This window comes from Periplaneta americana, chromosome 5, assembly GCF_040183065.1.
Source record: "Periplaneta americana isolate PAMFEO1 chromosome 5, P.americana_PAMFEO1_priV1, whole genome shotgun sequence".
NCBI lineage: Eukaryota > Metazoa > Arthropoda > Insecta > Blattodea > Blattidae > Periplaneta > Periplaneta americana.
The window spans coordinates 81,757,832-81,784,371 of record NC_091121.1 but is presented as its reverse complement, the minus strand read 5'-3'; the positions used below and the strand labels follow the sequence as shown (position 1 = coordinate 81,784,371).

The window sequence follows — 26,540 nt, the reverse complement described above, 5'->3', positions numbered from 1 at the left end:
CTCTGGATAGTGAAACCAATTATGTCCTGTAAATCTCCTGATCCCGTAAATTTAATCAATAACCCAATAGTCCTTGCGATCACTTCCGGTATAACTCATATCACTATCCTCACAACATAGCTAACTACAGAATGAAAACATAATTACTTCCTACGTCTGGCCAAATCAAGTAGCATCATTAATAAAGAAATACCTTCCTATCAATACTGGATGGAGAAATTTTCGGAAGTGTACAGTATGTAGTTAAGGAGTATTATGTAACTATAATTGAACATCCTACCCCTTTATCTTCTGACTTAGTTGCCTTATGAGTGACATCTTATTGGTGTTACTTATAAGTAGAGTCCTGCCGTATTCATAGACATTCTTAGCGCGGGCTTCCGGTGGATGATCAGCGAACTAACTTCTTTTGTATTCATAAACCAGTGTTAGCGATATATAATAGGATATATGAATCCTGTACAAGTAATCAGTCGATAGCCGGGGCTAGTTTAGCACGCTCATAGCGAAGGCTAGCGAAATTCTATGAATAGCAGCCAGAGACTCGTAAAGCACACACTCATAATTTGTTTTACAGGGGTAGGTATATTTATGGTGCAAGAAAGCCAGGACTACTAACATTTTTGTTTACTAAATTCAAAATTGTCATAGCTTCAATGGGCAACATAGAACGTCTCTGAGAGCATGTTGAAATTGCATAGACATTTAATATTGTTTATCATATTTTTGTAAATGTATCTTTATCTTAGCTAGAATGGTTTTCTCATTGCATGTGAGGGAAAAATGTGACCCCTCCTGAAAATAAAGGGATTAATTCCTGAATATTTTTTAGGTTTTGTCTATTCCTGGTAAAGATGATCTTTTATGTAGGCCTATATTACCTGGTTTCAAATAAATACTGTGTTACTGTTTTAATTAAACCCAAGTGATAATTTGTACATGGGTATTATTCCTGTTCACCGACTTTACACACATGCACGCGAACAAATAGATGTAAGCACTCCGTACCGGAGACTGCTTGCTTCGCTGTTGCGTGAACTGCTTTGAGTCGCAACTTGCAAGGTAAAATTTAGGAAGAGTGCACAAAAAATGGGGATGCCACTTGTGTATATGTTCCAATCAATACGGATTGGCCCATATGGAATATGTCCCAACAATAGCGAATACCTCCTCAATCACCAGACTTAAGCCCCATCGAACATTTGTGAGAAATTTTGAAAAGGAATGTGAGAAAGCAGAAGTGTACAACAATAGGGGATTTCAAACATGTAGTGAGAGAAAAATGGGCTAAAATCAAAACAGAACAGTGTAAAAACTTGGTAAAATAATGAGAAGGAGATGCAAGCAGTAATAAAGTCGAAAGTTTATGCTACAAGATATTGATTGTTTTTCAAAAGTGTAAATTATTATTATAATCAAAGTGTACATACAAGTCTGTTACATAGAAATCGGACATGTTTTAATTTGTTTTTATTTAATGTATTCCGAAGTTTATATTTTATTTTTTCACTTTAACATATTTCAAAGTTCATCTGTAATAGTTTTTTCATTTTGAATTAAAGTTGTATTTTCATACGATAAATTAAAGTTTTATTTTGAAAACAGAACTGTACAAACAACACTGTTATATACTTTATGTGAAACATCATCATACACACATTCCCATCAGGTAATCTACGGTCAGGAAACCGTCGTTGGTACTTTCGAACAGCATCTCTATAATTATCATTCCAACACCCAGAAACATTCACCTCGTCAGCATATTCTGCAATATGAGTTTTCAGACTCTCACGGTGACTGTGATCAGAATTAGGCTTTTGTGTATTCCACCATGTTATGGAAATTGACATTTCAAGTTCCAAAACACGGTGTAATACCCAAAGTCTAATCCTGATGTATATATAACGTTTTCCCTTTAGAATCGCCCATATTATCACCCTTCAACGTATGGCTCTTTACCCCTTAATCACCATGCAGCTTCATTAAAAGTTTAAAGTTATTTCTTAATTAGTTATTGTTCATGTAATTCATTTTGACATATTTAACTTTTTTTAAATATAAACAGTTATTATAGTTAAGGAAACAAACTTTTTTAGGGGAAGACGTAAAATTATTTACAATTGTTTAAAAAAAAATCAAAGAAATTTCGCTGTTTTATACATATCGCTGACTAATAAGGTCCCTGAGCCAAATAACGCCATGTATACTTTTAACGCCACCCTATTAAAATTTGTTAACGACACAAGTTTTCGGTAGTGCACTACTGTAGGCTGCATTCGCTTGCAATATAGTGATGAAATGAGTTACTAGCTGTCCGCTGACATTTACGAGTGACATTATATTCCGTCATTTTCCTGTTATGTGTTGATAGTGAATGGCTGTTCTTATATCAAGGTAAGAGGCAATATTTTATTTTGTGTGTTGAGCAAATAATAACTATATTAAACTATATATTTTCGTGATCCTTAAACATTCTTCTATGTATATAAAGTATTTGCTATCTATAAAATTTGAAAATGTTAGAGAAACAGGCATCTCACGTTATCAAGTACTCAGTAGCGCTTTAACGCTAGGTTATGTTAGTACTAAGACTGACAGTACAGTATCATTGTGAAAACATCAGGAAAATCACTAAGCTTTCAACTTACAAATGTTCAGAATGTGCAGTGATGATATTGGTTCAATTGCTTATCGAACTCTTATTTTTTTTTTATTTTACATAACGTAATTTTTTTTTTGTGTTACTTATTGGAAAACATTCATATTAAACTAAGGTAAATGCTTTTGTGTTTAATAACTTTCTACTGCGTCACATTGACTATTTTTTTAAAGCAAGGAGTCACTGGAAAACATATTTTCTAATCCATCTGGTGTTTCAGTTTCAGATCAGGAATCTTTCATTAGTATTGAGTAATTTTGTATCTTTTATTAACAGAAACTCAAATTTAGTCGCTTAGTTCAATTTGTGTTGCTTAGGAAAAATAATTCATTAACAATTATAAGTGTATAGGTTACTAGAAAATAGGTGGCGTTAATTGGACAACCTGTTCCTAATAACGCCAGTTTACAAAGTTTTCCTATTTGAGTTCTAATTCTTGTTCGGTATATAATATATCCATTATATCCATTTTCATTGTGGTATTTTGTAAAGATAAGATTACAGTTTCTATTTCATAATTTTCGTGGTTGTACATATCTTATTTCCAGAGCAAAAGTGACTGAAGTGTTAAGATGGCGTTATTTGGTACGTGTACGTTACTATGTAGGGGGTAATTTAATGTATCTTATTATCATAATTTAATGCAATGTTATGTGAAAGGTGTAAGAATTGCTAACGATATTTTTTCAGTTTCTAAACTTCCTCACTATTTCAATTTTCTGGTAGTAAACATCTCTTATCCTTAATATTCAGTTCCATTTTTGTCTATCTTCTGCTCAACTTCAGTCATTTTAGGGCATATAGTTCGCTTTTCACGTAAGTGCCAGGTGTAAGGGTGATTGTTGATACATTTCTAAGGACTGGACGATTCAAGTGATTTCTGTTAAAGTGAAGAAAAATGTCACGAAATTATGTGAACAGTGCTGACACCTTTCGCTATATCGCGTTATCGTTCTTTAGTGGTATAAATAACATTCAAGTTATCATTTAAACTCTGTTATCGTACTTTAACGTTATAAATAACATTCATTATATCATATTTTAATTTTGTTATAGTTTTTTAGCGATATAAATACTATTCAAGTTACCGTTTATATTCTGTTATCCTTCTTTAGCGATATAAGTAATATAAATTTAATGTTAGACTTGAAACAATACAGTTGCATAATACTACTGTTAGTGTTTGCTTCTTATATTATTATACAGTATTGTACTATCCTGTAACACAATAAAATGAAAAGGAGTGACGAGGATTTGAACCTGATACATTGACATCTAAATTCCGACATTCTTCTGAGTTACGGAGACACAAGTAAAAAAAGCATATGCGAAAAAAATTGGTTCAATCCTCCTCTAAGGCGTCCTGATGATTTGTGGAAGCTCGTCCAGGATGTCTGGGATGCCGTGGCTGAGAACTGAAAAGACTAGTCGATTCCATGCCCACTGGACTGCAAGATGTGATCAAGATGGGAGGAAGATGGACTAAAATATTGAATCGTGTCTTTTTGTTTTGTTTTTTGAACTTTTAATTGTTTGTTATATTTATGCCACGAAAGATATTTTCGTTGAGAATAAAATTTTTCCTTATATCTATTTGCAGTCATAATGTCATAATAAATAATGATAAAGTCATGGCATAATGCATTCGTGAACCTGATGTTAGTTACTAAAACGGTCATAAGGGAGACAGGAGCAATTATATTTTCTCTCTCTTTTAAAAATAAAAAATATAAAAAGCACTATGTTGTATTCGAACGCATGACCTCACGAATAACAGCCCGAAACGCTACCATCATGCTAAAACAGTAACACATAGAAAACTTCAATTATAACTCTAGATATCAGGTAACGTGGTCCAACAACATGTAACATCGCCTGTCTCCGAATTGTAGCGAAGATAGCCGAAGGTTACTTAGTTTTTAGACAGCGGTCACTTTTTCTTTTGACAGCTGTAGGCCTACAAGTCGGAGCCTGGCTGGTAGCTGGTAGCCTGACTGGTTACCTTGCTGGAAGGATTGACTAAACGTTACGCAATGAAGACGTGCAAGACGAAGCCTGTTCGGTCAATTGCTACCTAACCTGTTAACCAATTGGTAGCTAATAGAATCGATCCCCTAATTTTTACAGCTACCAGTGACCTAAATGCCTTTAATGTGCATGCGTCCTAAGAGTCTGTACAAGTTTGCCACGTGCTAAACGCTTACTGCTATTCATTCGACGTGTATAATAGATTGTGAAAGATAAATGTCAAATAATAATAATAATAATAATAATAATAATAATAATAATAATAATAATGATGATGATGAAGATGATGATGATGATGTTCACTGCCAGAAAAAACAATACAAAAAAAATGGTAAATTTACAAAATTCTAGCACTCCCCTAAAAGAGTGTGTTCTCGTGCTCAGAGTAGGATTCGATACATAATAAATTTACATGAATAAATTACAAAAAAATAACATCTAAAATTGATAATTACTCATAACAAAATGCCAGCATACATTTTTAAATTTCAAGCTGTTGGAGATAAATAGATGTGCGAATTTCTTTATAAATTCTAGAACCGATATTAGTACTATGGTAGAAAGCAGTGCTCGTTAAACATTTGGAATCAAACAATTGTATTGTATCCATGTCTTTGGTTTTGTGTTTATGAGTATAGGATCTGAAATATGTATGATTTTCATGTATAAAATTTAATAATGCACTGATATAAACTTGTTGTATTTTCCAGAATTTATATTTTGAAAACAATTTTTCGGTAGGATAAATATTAATGTTTACAATGTTTGGAATCAGGCTCAACCCGACCACCAAAACCGATATCTTATTGTGAAATTGTGAGATGAAGTAGGAGTTGAAATGGATACTAATAAAGGTAAAGGTACCTCTTCACATGCCATAAAGGCACTTGGAAGGCATGGAGGTAGAGCCGCATGCTTTCTGACCTCGGCACTAGAATAAGGTGTTGTGAAATGGATACCAATTATATATGTGGATTTCTAACTGACAAACTGAAGTTTTACAGAAAGTGATGATTTTAGAAATTTGAGGTAATAATCAGTACTAAACTCTTGGCAATTTATACAAATTAGTTTATCAATGTTCTGCTTGCATCGGAATGAACTATATGGGATATAATGAAAGGATTTTATTATGAGAGAAGATGCTTTCTAAACCAGTGGAATTATTTACACGGTAACTTCCCAAAAATTTAAGATATGTTTAGGAGATCCTGAAGAATAATACTGTCCATCCTGGCACTTTTATAAATTGTCAATATTTTAAAGACAATTTTGAAAAATAATACTAAGTTCAGCTACACTGACTGGCAGGTGTAAAAAAAAAGCTTCGTTTTCATCACTTCGACTTTCTACCCAACGAGCGACTTCCTTGGCTGAATCTTGTACGTACCATAAGTCGGCGAATTAATTACCGGTACGGAAGAAATTGTGCTGTGTTGGTCCTCAGATTGGAATTAAGTAAACAAATGAGTTACTCTCTACCAAAAATGTCAAAGAAATTTATAAACATGCACTCTGAGGTGATGTTACATAATTTGTTTATGAAAACAAAATTACACTTTATTTTTATGTTTCTTCCGATTAGCACTATCTCCTTAGAAGCAAGTAAGGAACTACAGAGTGTCCGAAAAGTCCCTCATCATAAGAGGAATGTATACAGGGTGTTTAAAAAATACGGGGCATAATTTCAGGTATGTATTTCCCACATGTAGACAATCAAAATTGTTCATTACAACATGTGTCCGGAAATGCTTCATTTCCGAGTTATGGCCTTCACAACATTGAAATTCACCGGAACGTTTCTCTTTCCGCAGGTCGTTGCCGTCAAAGGACACATTAAGAGGGCACTCTGACAGTTCATTCCGAGGCAAAGGTTACATTCAGTGTTGTGTAGGCGTTAGACTGTGCGACATGTATTCAAATCAAGAGCTGGCAGAGTTAAACTTCATGTATGGTAAGGCGGACGGCAATGCTGCGCTGGCTCGTCGTTTGTACCAGGAGAGGTACCCACAGCGACAATGTCCAGATCGGAAGACATTTGTACGTCTCCATTACCGTCTGTGCGAGTATGGAAAATTTAACTCTCCTGGTTTGGGAAGGGGACGACCAAGATCTACAACTCCAGAAGTTGTAGAGGCTGTGAACATGACTCCTTCTATCAGCACACGAAGGGTAACGTTGCAAATAAATGTTCCTCATACGACTGTCTGGAGACTGTTGAAAGAGTATCAATTGTATCCTTATCATTTGCAACGTGTACAGGCCCTGTCACCAGCAGATTACCCTGCACGAGTTAGGTTCTGTCAGTGGTTCTTGCAGCAGTGTGGTGTAAATTCGAACTTTCCTGCCTTAATATTATTTACAGATGAAGCACAGTTCACACGAGATGGCATAACAAATTTCCACAATCAGCATGTATGGGCGTATGAAAACCCACGTGCAACTGTTCCATCTCATCACTAGGTGCGGTTCTCCCTCAACATGTGGGCCGGTATAATTGGTGATCGATTAGTTGGACCCCATGTAGGCTACTTGTAAACAGACTTACGGGGCAGGCGTACACAAACTTCCTGGAAAACACCATACCTCATGTTTTAGAAAACACTCCACTGATCAATCGTCAACACATTCACTTCTTGCATGATGGCGCTCCTGCACACTTCAGTCGTACGGCTCGCCGGTACTTGGCTCGAATTAAGGTTTCCTGATCGATGGATACGTAGAGGTGGCCCAATTGCTTGGCCTTCACGCTCACCTGATCTGAACCCTCTCGATTTCTACTTGTGGGGCCATTTAAAATCATTGGTTTATTCGTCTCCGGTGCCTGATTTGGAATCCCTTCGGAATCGAATTGTGGCATGTTCTGAGGACATACGCAATACTCCTGGAGTTTGGGATCGTGTTCGCAGGTCAATGAGACATCGATGTGAGGTCTGTATTCAAGCAGGAGGTGGACATTTTGAACATCTTCTGTAATGACGACCTGCGGAAAGAAAAACGTTCCGGTGAATTTCAATGTTGTGAAGGCCATAACTCGGAAATGAAGCATTTCCGGACACATGTTGTAATGAACTATTTTGATTGTCTACATGTGGGAAATACATACCTGAAATTATGCCCCGTATTTTTAAACACCCTGTATAGTAATGCTTATTATTTATTATGTTGATAACACTGGCTCGTGTTGAGATTATTTTACTTTGCAAATGGTAGGCTTCGCTGATAATTTCAACAGGCGTTACACATATTTGAATCCGACTGTCAGGATGATCTTCAGCCAGATGAGCAGAACATTCAACTTACACTGATGGACGTTCTCTTTCTTCAGAATATTACGGTTTGGTATGTTCAGTTCCAAACCTGTGTGCCGTAAGGACTTCTTTGGACTCATATGAAACTTTTCAAAACTTTTGACGGACCTCCGGTGACGTGCTTGGACATTCCGTTCGTAGTTTAATATGTAGTCGATCTCGATTCCTTGAATGTCGCTCAGCGATAGAGTCACAGTATGTTGCCGCACCTGTCTGTAGGGGTAACGCCTGTTGAATCATCAGCAAATTTTTCCTTCAGAAACAGGGAACAAAAAGGACAACGTATAATGCTATGGTGCGGCGGAATTTCAAACGGCCGCATCATTGAGTCCTTAGAGTGACAAGTGAAACATTAATATGTTGAGAGAGAGGCTTATAACTGACAAGCAAACATTCTGATGGGGCCAGACAAAAAAGTTATTTTTTTTCTTCCATCATGTTAATAATGTCAAAAGAAATCATTATACAAATTTTGGCCACTCGACCGCAATTACGAGGGCCGTAAAAATTCGCCAGGGGCCGTTAACAGAAATAAAATACAATTTATTGGAACAGACAGAGCAATTGTTGAGCTATTTCTCAACATATTTCCCACCGAAACTGAGACATTTGTCATATTATGGGATCGACAGAGACGTGCAGATGGCTGTCAAAGGCTAGTTTTGATCCAAGTGGTTGACTTCTACGACACATGGATACAAAAATTGATCGTACGGTATGATAAATGTCTCAATTCCAGTGGAGGATATGTTGACAAACAGCACAACAATTGCTGTATCTGTTTCAATAAATCTTTCCATGCAATTGTGCTTTTTTCTGTAAACGCACCAAGGAAAAACCACTTTCTGGAGGGCCTCGTAATTGCGGTCGAGTCGCCAAAATTTGTATAAGCGTTTGTTTTAAGATTATTAACATGGTGGAAGAAAAAAAAATTAACTTTTTTATCTGCAACCATCAGATTCTTTGCATGTGAGTTGGATCTGAAGAACGAATGATCATGCAGGAAGATGCTTCAGCAAATTATGCTCTACTCGTGTGGTATTGATGAGACGCCACTTTTCCCGATAAGTGGATCGGCCGCAGAGGACCCAAATGAAATTGACTTACATTGGTTTCAGGGCTCACCTTAAGTCGCTAGTATAGGTCTACCAATGGAAGATTTCGTGATAGGGCATATCTACGTACGAGGAATATGGAAGTGTCATGCTACTGACGCGGATATGTATTACTATACTGAATTATGAATAACATACAAATCCTGTCCTTAAACATGTTTCGGTTATACAGTAAAACATTTTTATAGGTTTTTCACGTCATACCTACATTTTTCACACTTATACTTTTTTTTCTGAAGTCCCGGTAAAATTTCTATACTTTCCATATTAATTTATTTTGGTTATAGGCCTACCACTCTCATTTATAAGTTTTTTACACTTACACAATACTATTTCAAACACGAAGAGATACTAAACTTCACTTATACGTTCTAAATCTTTTTTTTTTCAAGATTAAGTTAGAAGTGAAAATGTAAGAATGCGAAAATATACAGCACGAGTTCATTGATAAGATGCGGCTACTTTAGAATTCTCGGAAATTCGAAGTTGCCCACTCTTACCTCCAACAATCTTCATGTGTCCTTTAATGATTCTCTTACTTATGTGTCCTTTAGGGTCCCTTCAGACGAGGCCACTTTTATTGGCACTGTGAACGTGCGTTAGTGGCACTTCTAAATTTTTGTAGAGGATTTTTCAGTCTTCAAGTGAACATGGACGTAGAAGAAGATACACTTTGACAAATTTGTTCATACGGAGAAAGAACAAATGTAAACATAGAAGAAGAGTTCGAGTCTATCCATTAGTTTTGGAAAGACAGAATCGAGACTATTCCATACGTTTTTTTTTTATGATTTACATCAGACAATAAAAATATTAATTTAAAATTACCAAAATGAGGAACGATATGGCATTAAAGATATTTTTGTTTACTTTTTTAAGAATTCAAAGTTAAATATAATAGGCACCAAACATGAAACCAACCATAGCACGTACGAGTAATTCAACCAATATACTAGAAATAGGTGTCTGTAGGGTAATGGCAAAGTCAAAAGCCGTGGCGTAATTGAACTCAGGTTCGAACCTGAGATCAGTAAATTATTCACCTCTTTGTTAATATTTTATTCAGTACATTATTTTACATGTGTTATTTTATTGTAACGTGAAATAAAGGGGATTTTACTAAATAAATAATATATCCATAATTCCCATTAGTCCAGCAATTTAGTAGTATATGGTTATATTATTATTATTATTATTATTATTATTATTATTATTATTATTATTATTATCGTAATTCTATATTATTCTGTCGTCAAATATTTTTCTAATTAAGCCTGTACACTGTAATGACGGTGTATAAAATTGGTGGCCCATCAGTCGTCCGTTAGCAGCGCTACTGACGCACGTTCGAAGCGCTACTAACGCGTGTTCGCACTGCCACTAACGCGCCACTAAAAGTGGCCTCGTCTGAGGGGACACTTAATGATTCTCTCTGTTTTAGGAACAGTGAAATATTTTGCACCAAACCATGATGTAACTGAACAAATTAGAGTTATCACCAGACAGAGGATTTTCGGTCCCAACAAAGCGACAAGGCGTCATGTCCCTTGGCTTATGAGCAGGGAAAGGATTTATATGTAAATACATATTTACTTATAAAGCTAATATAATTTATATTTTGCATTATCTTTATGTTTCACAATGTGTAGGGTTGAAAAATCCTACTTTTATTTTCCATATTTTTCCATATTTTAGAGTTTAGTACATATTTTCGTTAATTTCCATATATTTTCCATATTTCATATAAAACAGTCCATATTATATTAGGTTTAACAATAAAACAAAACAAAATTCCATTAACTTTTAAAAATACATTTCAACAATAGAGATTTAAACACATGTTCAGTAATCCCTTTAACATCAGAGTTATTTGAAAATTAGCAGTCCTATCAACAATGGGAAAGTAAGTTACAAAACTGTATTAATTTAATTTAAAATTTTTAACAGACTTCAGTTGTGCAGCTCAACAGTTAAATGCCAGTCAGAGTACACATAGGTTCAGTTTTGTAAATCATACTATAAAGACGGTAAATATGCCAAAAGTACGTCATTCAGTCAATTTAAAATCAAAACTAACAAGTTACATTTCAGAATTTAAAGAAGATGGTTTATCAACTGACAATAAAATATTATTTTGTAATTTGTGTCAGTGTGCAGTATCATCTACACAAAAGTTCCTGGTGCAACAACACATTACAACTAGTAAACATCAGGCCAACAAACAACTAAATTCCAAGCAGAGACAATTGTTTTTAACACAACCAACAACATCGAATGTAAGATCTGAGTTTAACATCGACCTGTGCCGTTCTCTCATCTCTGCTGATATTCCTCTCTACAAACTAAAGAATAAGGTCTTCAGGGAATTCCTTGAAAAATATACTCAACATACAATCCCGGATGAGTCAACACTTAGGAAGACGTATGCTCCATCCATCTACGATGAGACAATACAGAAGATAAGAGATGAAATTAAAGATAGTTCAATTTGGGTTTCCATTGATGAGACTCCCGACAAAGAAGGTAGACTTGTTGGTAATGTAGTTATCGGTTTGTTAAGTGAACAATATTCTGAACGAATTCTTTTACATTGTGATGTTCTAGAAAAGTGCAATAACAAAACTATAGTTAAACTGTTCAACGAAGCTATGGGTATCCTGTGGCCAAAGGGTATTATGTACGATAATGTGTTATTCTTTATTAGCGATGCTGCCCCTTATATGGTCAAAGCTGGACAAGCATTATCTGTTGTATATCCTAAATTGACTCATTTTACTTGTGTGGCGCATGCATTTCATCGTGTGGCAGAAGTGGTCAGAGACAATTTCCCTAAAGTAGATTTGTTGATTTCATCAGTGAAAAAAGTATTTCTCAAAGCTCCCAGTAGAGTTAACGTGTTGAAAGAAATGTACCCTGAAATTCCATTGCCACCAAAGCCAATTTTAACTAGATGGGGTACATGGCTAGAAGCAGTTGAATATTATGCCGAACATATAGACTCTATTAACAATGTTCTCCTTGCATTGGACTCTGAAGATGCAATCTCAATTGATACTGCGAAAACAGTTACCTGTGACATAAGTGTGAAGAATGACTTAGCTCACATTCAGCATACATTTTCATGCATCATAAAAACGCTCAAAAGTCTCCAAAATAGGCACCTTTCACTATCTGAAAGTTTTGAAATTATAAATAGTACTGTGGAACAACTGAATCGTGGTAGAGGTAAAGTTGCAGATGCAGTAAGAGCTAAGGTGGACACTGTACTTTCAAAAAACCCTGGATATGAAGAACTACAAAAGGTTGTTGCTGTGATGAGTGGTGAATCAACAGTGAAGATTAACTTGGACTTATCCCCAGCAGACATTGTGAAATTGAATTATGTACCAGTTACTTCTTGTGACGTCGAACGCTCTTTTAGTCAGTATAAATCTATCCTCAGAGACAATAGAAGAAGATTCACTTTTCAGCACTTGAAAGAAATGTTTGTAACCTATTGTTATGGTAACAGACAATAAAAATTGTGTTTTGTTGAAACTACATTGGAAGATAAGGTACGTCCATTATATTTTTTGTTTAGTTTGATTAAAATGTACCAATATTTAACGTACATAGTCATTTTTTTATAATTTTAAGTCCATATTTAATTCCATATTTTGGTAAAAATCCATATTTAATTCCATATTTTGGTAAAAATAACTACATATATATTTACATATTTCATATATTTTTAGTCCATATAAATCCGTTCCCTGCTTATGAGAGAGCGTAGCAATGAGTTCAATGACCTCCCTGCAACTGACGTACAGCTAACGTTCAGTATCGGGACCGAAAATCCGCTGTCTCGTTATCAGAATTTCAGGACATGGTTTATTCCTTAAGAGCAAGGAGTCAAACATAGCTTTGTAAAATAATCACGTGTTATTAAAGAACTATTATACGGGAAGAACAAAGTAAGTCAATGCCGTAACATTGTCGGCATAAATATAAATTTATCTTGTTAAAATTTCACTAAATTGACTATCCTGTTCTCCCCATATTGTCATCATATGTTATATCAGATAATAAATATTAAATTACTTTGGGACATTCGTTTTCCTCAATTGTACGTGTTTGTGTTCAGACCTTAAAAAACGTATAAATGATGATTTACTACATTGAACACATTTTGAAAACACGCCTATGATACGGAACTTTTCGGACACGCTTTATAACGTAGCTTTAGCCATATTTCTTGAAGAACAAAGAAGTGCCCTTGGGAGTAATACTTTTTCCGTTATATCGCATTCACAAATGCCCTTTATCTCGTAGATTTTGTACACAATGATTGAAGGCGGACAACGTTGAACACGCCACTTGTCTATTGTTATAATATGAGGATTGTTTCGTCAAATGGCATAACTATTCTGTTTATATTAAGTACAGTGCTCATTTGTCACTTTGACAGTCTACTGGAAAGACGATACTACAGGTAGCCGCCAAAATGGCGATCAGGAAGGTAAGTAGTATCCTATGACCCATTCTGAGTTACAGTCACTGAAGGATATATGAAGTACCGGTATATAGAGAAATTTATTGTAATGCTGCAAAACACCCATTCCAAGACTTTCACTAAAATACAGTTTTTCAGCAACTGTGGTACACGCAAAAAATTTGTTGCGGCATGTCATTTCTTCTCTCTCTTAAATTATTAGTAGGATATTATTAGTTTTCAGAATCTACCGCTAGTAGTAGTCGTCTAGTACTGGTAGTAGTAGTTTATTTTTCTTACAGTACCATGAAAATGGATACATGCGTCAGAAAACGTAATAAAATTTAAGATATACTGTATATATTATATATGTATAAATATGTATGTATATATATATGTGTGTGTGTCTTCCATATGCTAGTATATCTAAAAGCTAATTCGAAAACTATTTAGAGAATAACATAATTTGTCGATTAAAATCTCTCTAATATTTCATTAGCGAAGTTTTCCAGTTCTTCCGTATGCTTTACCTTACTTCTAAAGGAAATTAATTTTCTCCTGAAGTATAGAAAATAGTTGATCAGTAACTAGGTGTAGTTTATTTTCTTTCAGTTGACAATAATATTAATCGTAATTATAATTGTAATTGTATTCTTAATATTGTAGTTGTAATCCCCTGGTAGAGGGGAAGAGAAGGCCTGATGGTCTTATCTCTACCAGGTTAAATAAATAAATAAATAAATAAATAAATAAATAAATAAATAAATAAATACAATAATTAAACACTGCAGTGACAGATTTTTATTATTTTTTTATTTGGTACCATTTGCCACAATTAAATTAGAAATTTTATTCACAGTGTTTGTTACTAGTTTGTCATTGCAGGTAAAAGATTTTTTTTACATAACATCTTAATTACTGTTTTTAAATCACTATTTAACTGAACAGAAAGTAGATTATGTTTATGCTAATATTAATCAATTGAAACAATAACTATGAGTCATGACTTTATTAAAAAACTTTCACCAATAATTTAATACTTACTACCATAGAAGGCGATGAAATTAGAATACGTTTTGTTTACATTCGTGTCTGCGTTTTTAGCTCATTGATCAATATATTATTATTAATACTCCTTTCTAACGTCATCAAGATCTGTACTAGTTGCACATTTATTCGTGTGAGTGTTAGTGCATCAACATCTTCTGTATTTATGTGTTAAAATTTCTTTCTGGAATCCACACATATCATGAAGACATTGTTACTATTCAAAGTAAACACGCTTGTAAGTGATCTTTCTGGCTATCAATTTAGAGGCTACTATTCCTTTTTTCCTTCGTTCTACGCAGAGTTTTGTGTGTTTACTATCTCTATGACTATTTACATTTTCAATTTTTCGATTCTTGCTATATTTTGATTATGTCCAACATTGATGTCGCCACATCATCGCCTATTTATATTTCAACTCCACCTGAAAATCTTCATCATTCCTCAAGATCAGTTGATTGATGAAATCAACGAATTGCAAGTTGCAATATCAACACCTGTCTTACAGGGAATCTCTCCGATATTTTAGCTTTTGATAATCTTGATACAAATACTACTACTACAGATAATGATTTTAATCTTAATACATCGGTTACTACTAGTTGTGTTGATACTTCCGTAATTCGTCTGACATTGTTACCTGACATTTATGCCCTTCTGGCTCTGCTAAGCTTTTCAAAGATTTTACTCGTTTCATATAAAGGTTACTGAACAACCGTCTGTCTTTCCAATCCCCACCAAATCTCTTTAGAATCCCCATCAGTTTATTCCAATCCACTCTGTCAAATGCCTTTTTTAAGTCCACAAATACTATAATTATACACTTCTTTATTTTTATCTAGTTATATTTCGCCATTCTTCATAGTAGTTCAATTGCGTCGCTCGTATCTTTTCCCTTCCTGCAGCCAAACTGCTCTTCTTCCAACTGTTCTTCCATTTCAGAATATAAACAGCGATTCAGTTTTTAGGAGAAACTTCGCCGAATGTGATATGAGGCTGATAGTACTTAACTCGTTACATTTCTTGGCATTATGTTTCTTCGGTATTGGAAGCAACACTGTGTCCGTAAAATCTTCTGGCCATTCGCCTTTCTCATATATTTCGATACATAATGACAAAAATGTTCTTCTTGTCTTCACCCATGCATTTCATTGATTTAATGGGTAGTCTATCAACTCCTATGCTTTCCCATTCTTCATTTTTCTAAATCCTTTTTCGTCTTCTATAACTAAGTCATCTGGAAGATTTCCTGTCTTATATAACTCTTCTGCATATTTCGTCCATCTGTTCAGTATTCCTGGTTTGTCTGTTATTTCATTTCCGATTTTGTCCCCTATCAACCACATTGATTTCCTATTCCTATTTGTGAAGACCAAATATTTTAGTACTCAGTACATTAAATCATACCTTCCTTTTCTCTCTAGATCCTCTATTCCTTTACATATCTCTTTCATCCAGTCTTCCTTCACCTTATCAGTTTTTCTTCTTAGTTCTTTGTTAAGTTGTCTGTAGTTTTTTCTATCTTCTTCTGTGTTGATGTTTCTCTATTTTCTCCTTTCCTCCATCTTCCCCAACATTTTCCCTGTTACCCAAGATTTGTTCATTCTCACACCTTCTCTGTATCCTATTGTGTCTTCTGCTTTTGTCTATATAAAGATTTCTATTCTCAGGTGTAGATTCTAAAGTAGCGGCTCACTCTTGAAAATGAGCTTCAAATTTTTGGATAACGTGCACAATACAGCATGCAACTATCTAGTAAATTTTTCCTATCTCGATATCCATCATTTGAAAACATGTTGCATAGTGCTTAAGTAACAAACAGACAAATGCTATGAAAATTTCTTTCTTTTTTTTTTTTTTTTTTTTTTTTTTTTTTTTTTTGTCATAGAAACATCATGACCTACCTAGTTTCTTATTGAAAATTTATTTTTCAGTTGACGCTAACTCATAGATTCGTTAAATGCAGTACTTTCTCAAAACACTAATATAATAATAATAATAATAATAATAATAATAATAATAATAATAATAATAATAATAATGACAATAATACCAATAATAATAATAATCATCATCATCATCTTCATCATAATACTGCCTTGAAACATTTTATAAATGAAACACACGGACACTATAAATAACGTTACAAAATAGTTATATAGTCACAATTAAATAAATTTAAATCTAAATTCAAAATAATACTACTTCCATCAACTGCAAAATAACTGCAAAAAAATAGTCACGACAGAACACTAATATTCGTTGTTAGATAGTAACGAAGATTCATCACTTTCGAACAGAATAACTGGCTACCACATGCTCGCAGTGAAACGCCGACCTGTCACCATGAACTCTGATTGGCTGGTTTGAAGAGTTACCATAGGGACCCATTAAAGTCGCTGAACGGGCTGAAGCGTAATATCTTCCTAGTAACGACTGTAAGAAGTTAATTTTTCTGCATGTGAATTTTCTGAGAGTGCAGTTCTTGAGTTGAAGTTTGCCTACAGTAAGGCCAGAAAATTGTAATAATAATAATAATAATAATAATAATAATAATAATAATAATAATAATAATACGGTGAAACCCATTCAAATCGGAACCTGAATAATCCGGAATCCTATTTATTTCGGAATACTTTATAGGTTCCGGCGAAATTCGCATGTATTATGTGTAAATTTTCTGAATAAAACGGAAACTGTCCAACGCGGAAACGCAAACTGTCTACTATTGTTCATAACAGAAATCATATTTTGTATACACTACTTTAATGTAAACTATATTTTCAAATAATGTGTAATTTTAGGGAACGTATGAAATATGTAGGTCGCTAATATAAAAACAAGTTTTATTTGCAAAGTTTTAGAGGTTGCAAGGGTATGTTGGTCTGGTGGTCATAAATTTTATTATCCTATTGACTAGGTAGACAAGTCCATTCAAAGATTGTCAATGCTTTACATCTGTATACTGTCGTAACAAGAGAGAACGCGCGTGTTGTGACTTCGTGAGAAAAAAAAGTTGCATAGAAATGTGGCAATATCATTAAGTGATGAAGTAAAAGTTATCGAGTTAAAAGAAAATGAGAAACGAAGCGTATGGAAAATAATGTTGGTATTCAGTTTTGGAAAACTCTGGTGGAACACTTTGAAAAATAAAGGCCGTATCATGAGTGAGCGGCTTGCCGTCAATAAAGGTGACATAAAAAGGAAACAGAAAACAACCGGTTATATGGAAATAAATCACTATTCTGCTAAGCAAACCCTTGAACTGGCAAAGAAATTAGATAAGCCAGAATTCAATGTGTGGCTTCTAGTATATTTAAATTAATAATGTGCAGTGATATACAATACGGTATTGTAGTATAGTGTTAGATATTAAATTTAGTGTTATCAGTAAACGTCAATAGTTTTTAATGAGTGAGTTACAATAAAATTCATACAGAAAATGAGATTTTCATCAAGATGATCACGAACTGAATGAGACACAGAAAGCTGATTTAGTATCAGTAGTGTTAAACGGAATATTTTGTACTTACTCTAATTTGTGGCTTGCCACTTTGTTTTTCATTTATGCAAGTGATAAAATATTCCATTTTAACTTCACATCTGAATAACACGAAAACCTGTCCACAACGGAAAAAAAAAATAGGAACATGTCAATTCCATCTTCAACACGTTTTACTGTAATAATAATAATATTTCGAAATAAAAATCGAAAGCTAATATTAAGTGTCAATATTACAGATAAATTCTGTAGGACAAATTAATAATATCTATAATATTCTCTTAGCTAGCAGTGCATAATAACTGCAGATTCCCGACCAACAAGTCACTCAGCTGAGTGCGCTCCTAGTATAATGGCAGTTGACATTGGATACACGTCAACATATATATATGCCTAACTTGGAGTCAGGCCACAAAGAGAAACATCGAAGGAGGAAGGTTCGGTCCGGTGCTGTGGATTGAATTTGGCGTAGCTCAGTGGTCAGAGCGCTTGGTACGTAGACCCAAGGACCCGGGTCCGATCCCCGGCGCCGGAGCGAATTTTTCTCCTATTACCATTCAAATAAATCTTTTAGGGTGCTATTCATAGATATTTCGTTAGCCCGCGCTACGAGAGTGCTGAACTAGCCCCGGCTGTCGACCGGTTACTTTTACGGTATTCATATTATATCATATCATATCACTAACACTGGTTTATGAATACGAAAAACGTTAGTTCGCTGATCATACACCGGAAGCCCACGCTAAGAATGTCTATGAATAAGGCCCATTGTTTCTATTTTGGTTAATATTATTATTAAATTTAACAAAATTACTGTATTTTGAAGTGGCCTCACACGCAGTTTAAGTTAAAAGCCTATCTGAAAGTAGTTTAAAATGGTAACTCCAGTTTCAATTGGACATCATCAGAAATGTGCTACAATGGGAAGTGTAAGAATAAATAAATTGGTTTAAGTAACATGACGAACGAAGATGATACTGCTGGTTGTCTTGAAGAGCAAGGCTAACTTATTCTTCTGTTCCACTTCAATGTTTGAGCATATTTCTGAGTTCCGACTTCATAAATCCTACTGGTTCTTTCTTCTATCTTGCCCTGAAACCTTTTTAGGATAGCTATAAGGCTATCGTCCTTACAGTTCCTAGAGTGCGTTCAATTTTCTCAGTACAGTTTCACAGAAACACCTTTGCACTGATCCTCTAACGCTTCCTATTAATTTGTTATCATAATTTTTTTTCTTTACTGAGAAAAAATGTTATCTTCGCTTGCTAACAGTCAATCACAACTTTCGTTTAGAAAAACTAACCGCTTCCCTTCATCACCACATGGAGGGAAAGCTGCTACATTGCCTCTCATTTGCCTAGGACGTCGAATCTTCAAATCCGCCACTGACTGCATCTCGTGCGGTATAGTAGGAGCAAGCGATTTTGGCAGACGGATTTTGTTAATCGGAACTCCAGAGCGAGTTACTCACCGATGCAAGGTCGGCTGATATCTCTGCAGCAAGCAAACTGAAGCTGGAATGGATAGGACATAAGGATAAACATACAGGCTCGAGATCCGAGTGGACTTAGATTGACAGTCACTCCCAAAAACTACATGGAGAGAGAGTGAGAGAAATAGCTCGTCCGGCCTTAATTAAGGATGACCACGACGATCCGGAAATTAATAGCAAACAAATATAATCAATTAAATATGAATATTGTTATAAAAATAAAATGTAATAATAGCTAAACTATAGAACTACAGTAATCTATAATGTGTGCATGTACATATATGAAAAGTGACCAGTTCCTGACACATTTTTCGAGATAATTCCAGTTGCCGCTGCATAATCTTTCCCTTGTTACTCTAAAGTATAAAGACAATCTATATAATAAAAAAATTATTCTATAATGAACAGACTGACTGATTCGTCAACTTAAATCTCCTTAAACCCTATAGCCTACGTAGGTTTCTGTTAATCCTTAGTCAATAGATAAGACTGAGTTTTACGAAATACGAACATTAAGAGATGGAAAATGGGAGGCAGTAATGATCAAAATAATTATACCGATTAATTTTTTTAACCAGCCTTTAAATTTAAAACAAAGATTCACTCATAAAACTGGGTTAGACTATTCATCTCATCCCTCAGAAATGTTTCTAAAATGTATAAGGAATGTAAAAAAATTCAATTTCATGTATATTCCCTTCAAATAACTTTTCAAGTGTTTTTTTTCTGTTTTTTACTTCCGAGCAGAGAGGAGAGAGAAAGGAGTTGACGATTTTAAAAATTCACAAAAGTATATTTAACTAGAGACGTAAAATTTAAAATGAAGGTAACTCTCTACAATATTGGTTAAATATTCTTACATTTTTTAAACACTACTCTATCTCCTAAGGTAGGCCTACTGATGAAAAGGCAGAAGGGAGTGAAAAATCTCATGTCATCCGATCTCGATGAAAGTCGATATCTGGGGATCTTTGCTATCACAGAATACGAGTAAGGTATTATTATGTCCGACTTTGTCCCTAAAGCGGTGGAGTGGGACAAAAATTGGTGAGAAATCAAATTAGATATCTTAGGGGTTTTCGAGACGAAAATTACAAATAATAATATTTGTCCGAATTCAATATGGCAGTTTCAGTACTATGAATTATATTTAAAAAAATAAAACATCGCAAATATACATAAACAAATGTAACACATGTACAGCTGTCAAAAGAAAAAGTGGCCGCTCTCCTGAAACAATGTTCCCTTCGGGTATCTTCGCTACAATTCGGAGACAGGCGATGTTACATGTTGTTGGACCACGTTGCCTAATATCTACAGTTATAATTGAAGTATTCTGTGTGTTATCGATAGCATAATGGTAGCGTTCAGGCCTCTTATTCATGAGGTCCTGCATTCGACTACAACCACGTGCTTTTTATGTTCTTTTTTGTTCTGTTTTTGAGAGAGACAAACTATACATAATGGCTCCTTTCTCTTTTACGATTATTTTAGTAATTAACATCAGGTTCATTAATACAATATGCCATGACTTTATCATTATGATATTGTGGCTGCAAATGGAAAGAAAAAAGATTTTATTCTCAATAAAAATATCTTTCGTGGCATAAATAAAACAAATTTACTGGCGTCGGCCTTAAAACATTCAAACAATTAAGCGTTCAAAAAACAAAACAAAAAGCCACGATTCCATATTTAGTCTATCTTCCTCTTATCTCGATCATCTTGCAGTCGAGTGGGCATGGAATTGACTAGTCTTTGCAAATCGCGACTGTTTTTAGACACGATATTCCAGGCATTCTGAACATACATACATAAGTGTTCTGTCCATGGGCAGGTCTTTCATTGCAAACCCAGCAATCTCCAATCTTTCCTATTTTCTGCCTTCCTCTTAGTCTCCGCATATGATCCACATATCCTAATGTCGTCTATTATTCTTTTCAACCAGAGACCCAACCAATTCTTTTTTATCTTTCTAATCAGTTTCAGCATCATTCTTTCTTCACTCACTTTTTCAAACACGATTTTATTTCTTATTCTGTCTGTCCACTTCACACGCACCGTTCTTCTCCACATCCACATTTCAAATGCTTCAATTCGTTTCCCTTCATTTCGTCCTAATGTCCATGTTCCTTCCCCATACAATGCCACACTCCACACAAAGCACTTCACTAGTATCTTCCTTAGTTCTTTTTCCAGAGGTCCGCAGAAGATCCTTCTTCTTCTATTAAAAGCTTCCTTTGTTCATGTTTGCAGTTTTTCTTAGGAAGGATAGGCCTAAATGCGGTAACATCCCGTTGCTTTCCGCACACCACTATCTCTTTCGCAACTTATTAAATTCCAGGGGGTCCAAGCGTGGAGATGAGGAGAGTGGATTTGACTAATTGGGCCCTCCGGACTTCACCGAAAGTCACGGCAAGGGTTAAATATTAATTCTATCAGGATGTTTGACCCTATCAGAGATCGAGAAATCTCAATTAGCCTTTGCCCCCCGCATCCTGGACTAGCTTCTACGAATCATCAGAAAATCTTCCAATTTTTCCGAAAATGTTTCCACACTTTTGCCCTCGTAGCTCAGCGGACGAACGTCGGAATTTAGATGTCAACGTCTCAGGTTCAATTCCTCGTTACTCCTTTTCATTTTATTGTGGTTCAAGATAGTATAATGTAATAATACAAAAAGAAAAACTAATAGCAGTATTATGCAACTGGATTTTTCCAAACCTAATATTAAATTTATGTTATTTATATCGCTAAAGAATGATTACAATATAAATAACTTGAATATTATTTATACAGTATCACTAAAGGACGATAACACAATATAAATGATAAATATCGGTTTGTTTAATTAATATAAGATATTATATAATACGTATTTAATTATCTAAATAAAATAACCTATTTTACAAAGAAAGATGTTTATTTGTGTTATAATAATTACTTACATAAAATACAGATTATTTATATTGCAAAAGAACAATAACAATATAAATAACTTCAATATTATTTTATAATGCTAATGAAGGAAAACAACATAAATGATAACTTGAATATTATTTATATCGCTAAAGAACGATAACAATATAAAAAACGTGAATATTATTCATATCGGAATTTCACAGATTTATTACAGATGTATTGAAGAAATTGTAGAAGAATAGTAATTAGTAACAGTGTCCTAGTTATTCTTCTTGGAGCCAAATTTGTAACTTTTAAAAGTGTGGTTACTATGTTGAAGTGTATGTGTTGCAATGGATGCTTGATTTGTTATGTATGTGAGTCAGTTATGGGATGCTTGATGTCGTCGCAATGTCGTAATTATAGTTTGATTGTGCTTGTGTGACTATTGTGTATTAATTTATTATGTATGGTACAGAAATCTGCATATTTGTGTTATAGAAGTGTTACGTATGTGTGTTGTTAATGTTTTTGTATGTTTCAAATTGATAACTGATATTTGTTTTGCAATCGCAATGCCTAATTTACGGATTGTTTATGTTTTGTTTACATCGCGTAAGCTAATTTAATTTTCTTTTCCATTTCTCTTTATGCTTATCTTTTTTGTGTATAAACCTATAGCCCTAACATACATATGTAAAATAGGGCTAACCCCCATTGGAGATACTGTAACTACAATAGTAATAATTATTATTCATATCGTTATAAAACGATAACAGAATACAAATGATGGCTTGAATTTTTTTCATATCTCTAAAGAACGATGATAAAATATAAATAACGTGATATCCATCAAGAACGATAACTGGATATAAATGGTAATTTGAATATCATTTACATCGCTAAAGAACGATTAAAAAATAAAATGAAAGCTTGAAGAAGGCCCGAACCCAGAACCTTTGAATCATTAAACAAGCACTCTACCGCTGGTCTGCGAGGAGCAGATATGGAATACTTTCATAGTTCCGGAACTGTTTGTACAAGCACATGCATCGTGTAACATCGCCGCGACCCGAAGTGGAATTTGAAAATATTCGCTGTTTACGAGTGCGGCCACTTTTTTTTTTTTTTTTTTTTGACAGCTGTACAGTATTTAAGGGGGTATGTAACACATTTCGATAGTAGGCCTATACATTGAGTAAAATCCAAAAATGTAATTTCTACATATTCTGAATGAATTTTGTGCTGGAATTTAGTATAGTCATCAGTCAATACCTCTAGATTAATAAACAACTTTTTAGAATCCATAAAATACAGTATTTATTGTGAATAGTGATTATATTTTTCAATTGGTGCATTTTGTGCAGGAAAAATTGGTTTCTCCGATATTTTGTATGATTTCGAACATTTTAAAATGCTTTCTTCTCTGTTTTATTCACAATGTGCGTGTTAAGAAATTATTGCCCTTGTAATATCAATTACAATCCTATTTAATATACCTTTATATAAATCTAACTTCCGCAGCATGCAATTTCACCCAATTAACCAAATTAATATTTTGATTAATAAAAAGAATCGTAATTTTATTAACTTGAATTGTCGCACGACCAGTAGAAGATCCCTAGATTATTACTGGACTAATCTTGTACATTGATCTGGTAAGGGTAGGAATATATGAGCAATGCAATGCTTTTTCCTTTTAATTTAGAAAATGTAGGAGACGTATTTTAAAATCATTGCGAACGAAAGTCATTTACAATGTAAATTTTACATGTATTTAAGGTGTTCTTTGAATCGGACTGCACCGTGGTGTGTTTCATAATAATGATAATTGATATGAGCTGCTGGTATGAAAATATAAACGACTCAGAATGTTATCGCATCTCATTCACGCAGCTTACACAAACAATATTGGCTCCCCTACTGGATTAATTTAATTTGTCTTACCTTCTAATTTAGCATGTTCTTTATGACATAAGGAGTAATGTCGTTGTTTATTAAATTTATTAATGCCTAATAGGATTTTCGAGCATAATATTCATCGTATGTTCTCCCCTTCTAAAAAAAAAAACTCTTCCTCCCATTTCTCATGAAATAATCGTTTTCTAACGCGTACACACTGCTTGATAATGTCATTATGCCACCACTGATATTGCTTATAAAACTGATATAGAACCTGCCCACGCTTTGGAGCTACGTGAGGGAGAAACGGGGACTGTGAAGATGATGTCACTCAGAGCGATAAGCTCTGTGAAGGTCAGTGAGGCACAAGTTCTCAAGCGAGGTACGATGCCCAAGTCTGTCTTAGACAAATACAGAGCGATGTCTGTGCGTCGCTTACAAGCCTGGGCAAAAGGAATAAATCTGTTTTGCGCAAAGAAATATTTTCACAAAGTAAAATACTTATACTTCGGTAAGAACAGATTACTCGACCTGAGCTTATATGAGTTGTTTGTTTTAATTTGTGTCTGTTTAAAGACATTTTAAGTTTCATAAAGAAGTTTTTCTAACTGAAGCCGACCAATATTTTAATCATTTTTAACAACATTTTAACTACAATGGTAATTTGTGCCAGTTATGCACGTAAGCCTATAATGCTGACAGTCCTAAGTCTGGAAATGATAAGCAAAATGTTGGTTATAATAGCGTATTTACAAACGGGAAGCAAGTTCACTCTCTCAGGTAAAGAAGAGACAATTTATGTAATGTAGCTCATGTAAACAGGAGGTAATTTACGTAATTTCTTTACCGTGTCCAAACTGAAATAGCTATCACTGAAGGTAGCCAGGAATATGACAGTTGTGTAGAAGTCGTAAATCTGTTAAGTGTGCATGCTAAGAAGTCACCGAACTTCACACGAGGAAATTGAACAAACTTTCAACTAATACGTTCTTACATTGGGGGGGGGGGGGACGCAAAATTGTGTTTCATGAAACAGCGCCTGAATTTTGACGTAAGTTCCACATGACAACACCCCACTCCGTGCTGCACCCGTTCCTCTAGTTTTGTCTGTACTGTCAACAGTGGCTCATTCTGCTATCCTGTAATATCTGCATAGAACTGTAGTTTGACGTTCATAACAGATATTTTTCAACAGCTGAACAAATTAAATTGCCATTTCAAACACGTGATCAGAATATAGTTGATATGTATGATGCGATCAAATCTTTTTTCCATAATGATAAATAAATGTTTGGAAAGTGCAATTGAAAAAAATGAGTTTCATAATTTTTCTCGTCTGAAGTCACTTTCAAATGTTTCTGATTCAAGAACAGATAAATACTGCGACATCCTGGAAACATTACTTTCAGAATGTAGAGATAGAGAAGGTTTTGTGATTTTAAACGAATGAAAAATGATTTTTCTCTATTTGCAAATCATTTTAACATACCCATTCTGAAAGTGCGATCAGACTTAAAATTTGAGGTTGCTGATCTCCAAAATGACACCTCTGTGAAAAGCAAGCATAATGATTGTGTTGTATTTTGTGTTAGTCATTCACACACATTTGTTGTAATCACTTGTTTTCTTTGAATATTCTTATGGCTAATTAAATGCATTAGTTTTATTCCTGAGAAATTTCGATTTTTGTACCTTTGGTGTCTTAGGCCGGGTGCACACAGAATCAGACGCGGCGCGGCGAAACATTTTGTCTCATGGTACTCGTCTCCCATTGATTTCTTATTATGTGGTACAGAATCAGACGCGGCGTTGCGCGACGCGACATTTTGTCTCATGGTACTCGTCTCCCATTGATTTCGTATTATGTGGTGCACACAGAATCAGACGCGGCGCGGCGGGACATTTTGTCTCATGGTACTCGTCTCCCATTGATTTCTTATTATGTGGTACAGAATCAGACGCGGCGTGGCGCGACGCGACATTTTTTCTCATGGTACTTGTCTCCCATTCATTTCTTATTATGTGGTGCACACAGAATCAGACGCGGCGCGACGGTCACGAGCAGACACAAGGAGACACAGAGAGACAACATCGAATGACTGCTAGAAGTTC

The 26,540-nt window shown here is 34.6% G+C and overlaps 1 long non-coding RNA gene across 1 annotated transcript in view; it reads right to left on the bottom strand.

Annotated features, from left to right (window-relative positions):
• LOC138699892 (uncharacterized) overlaps nucleotides 1-26,540 on the bottom strand; it is a 561,221-nt gene that overhangs the window by 185,101 nt on the left and 349,580 nt on the right. The gene's annotated exons all lie outside the window — the stretch shown is intronic.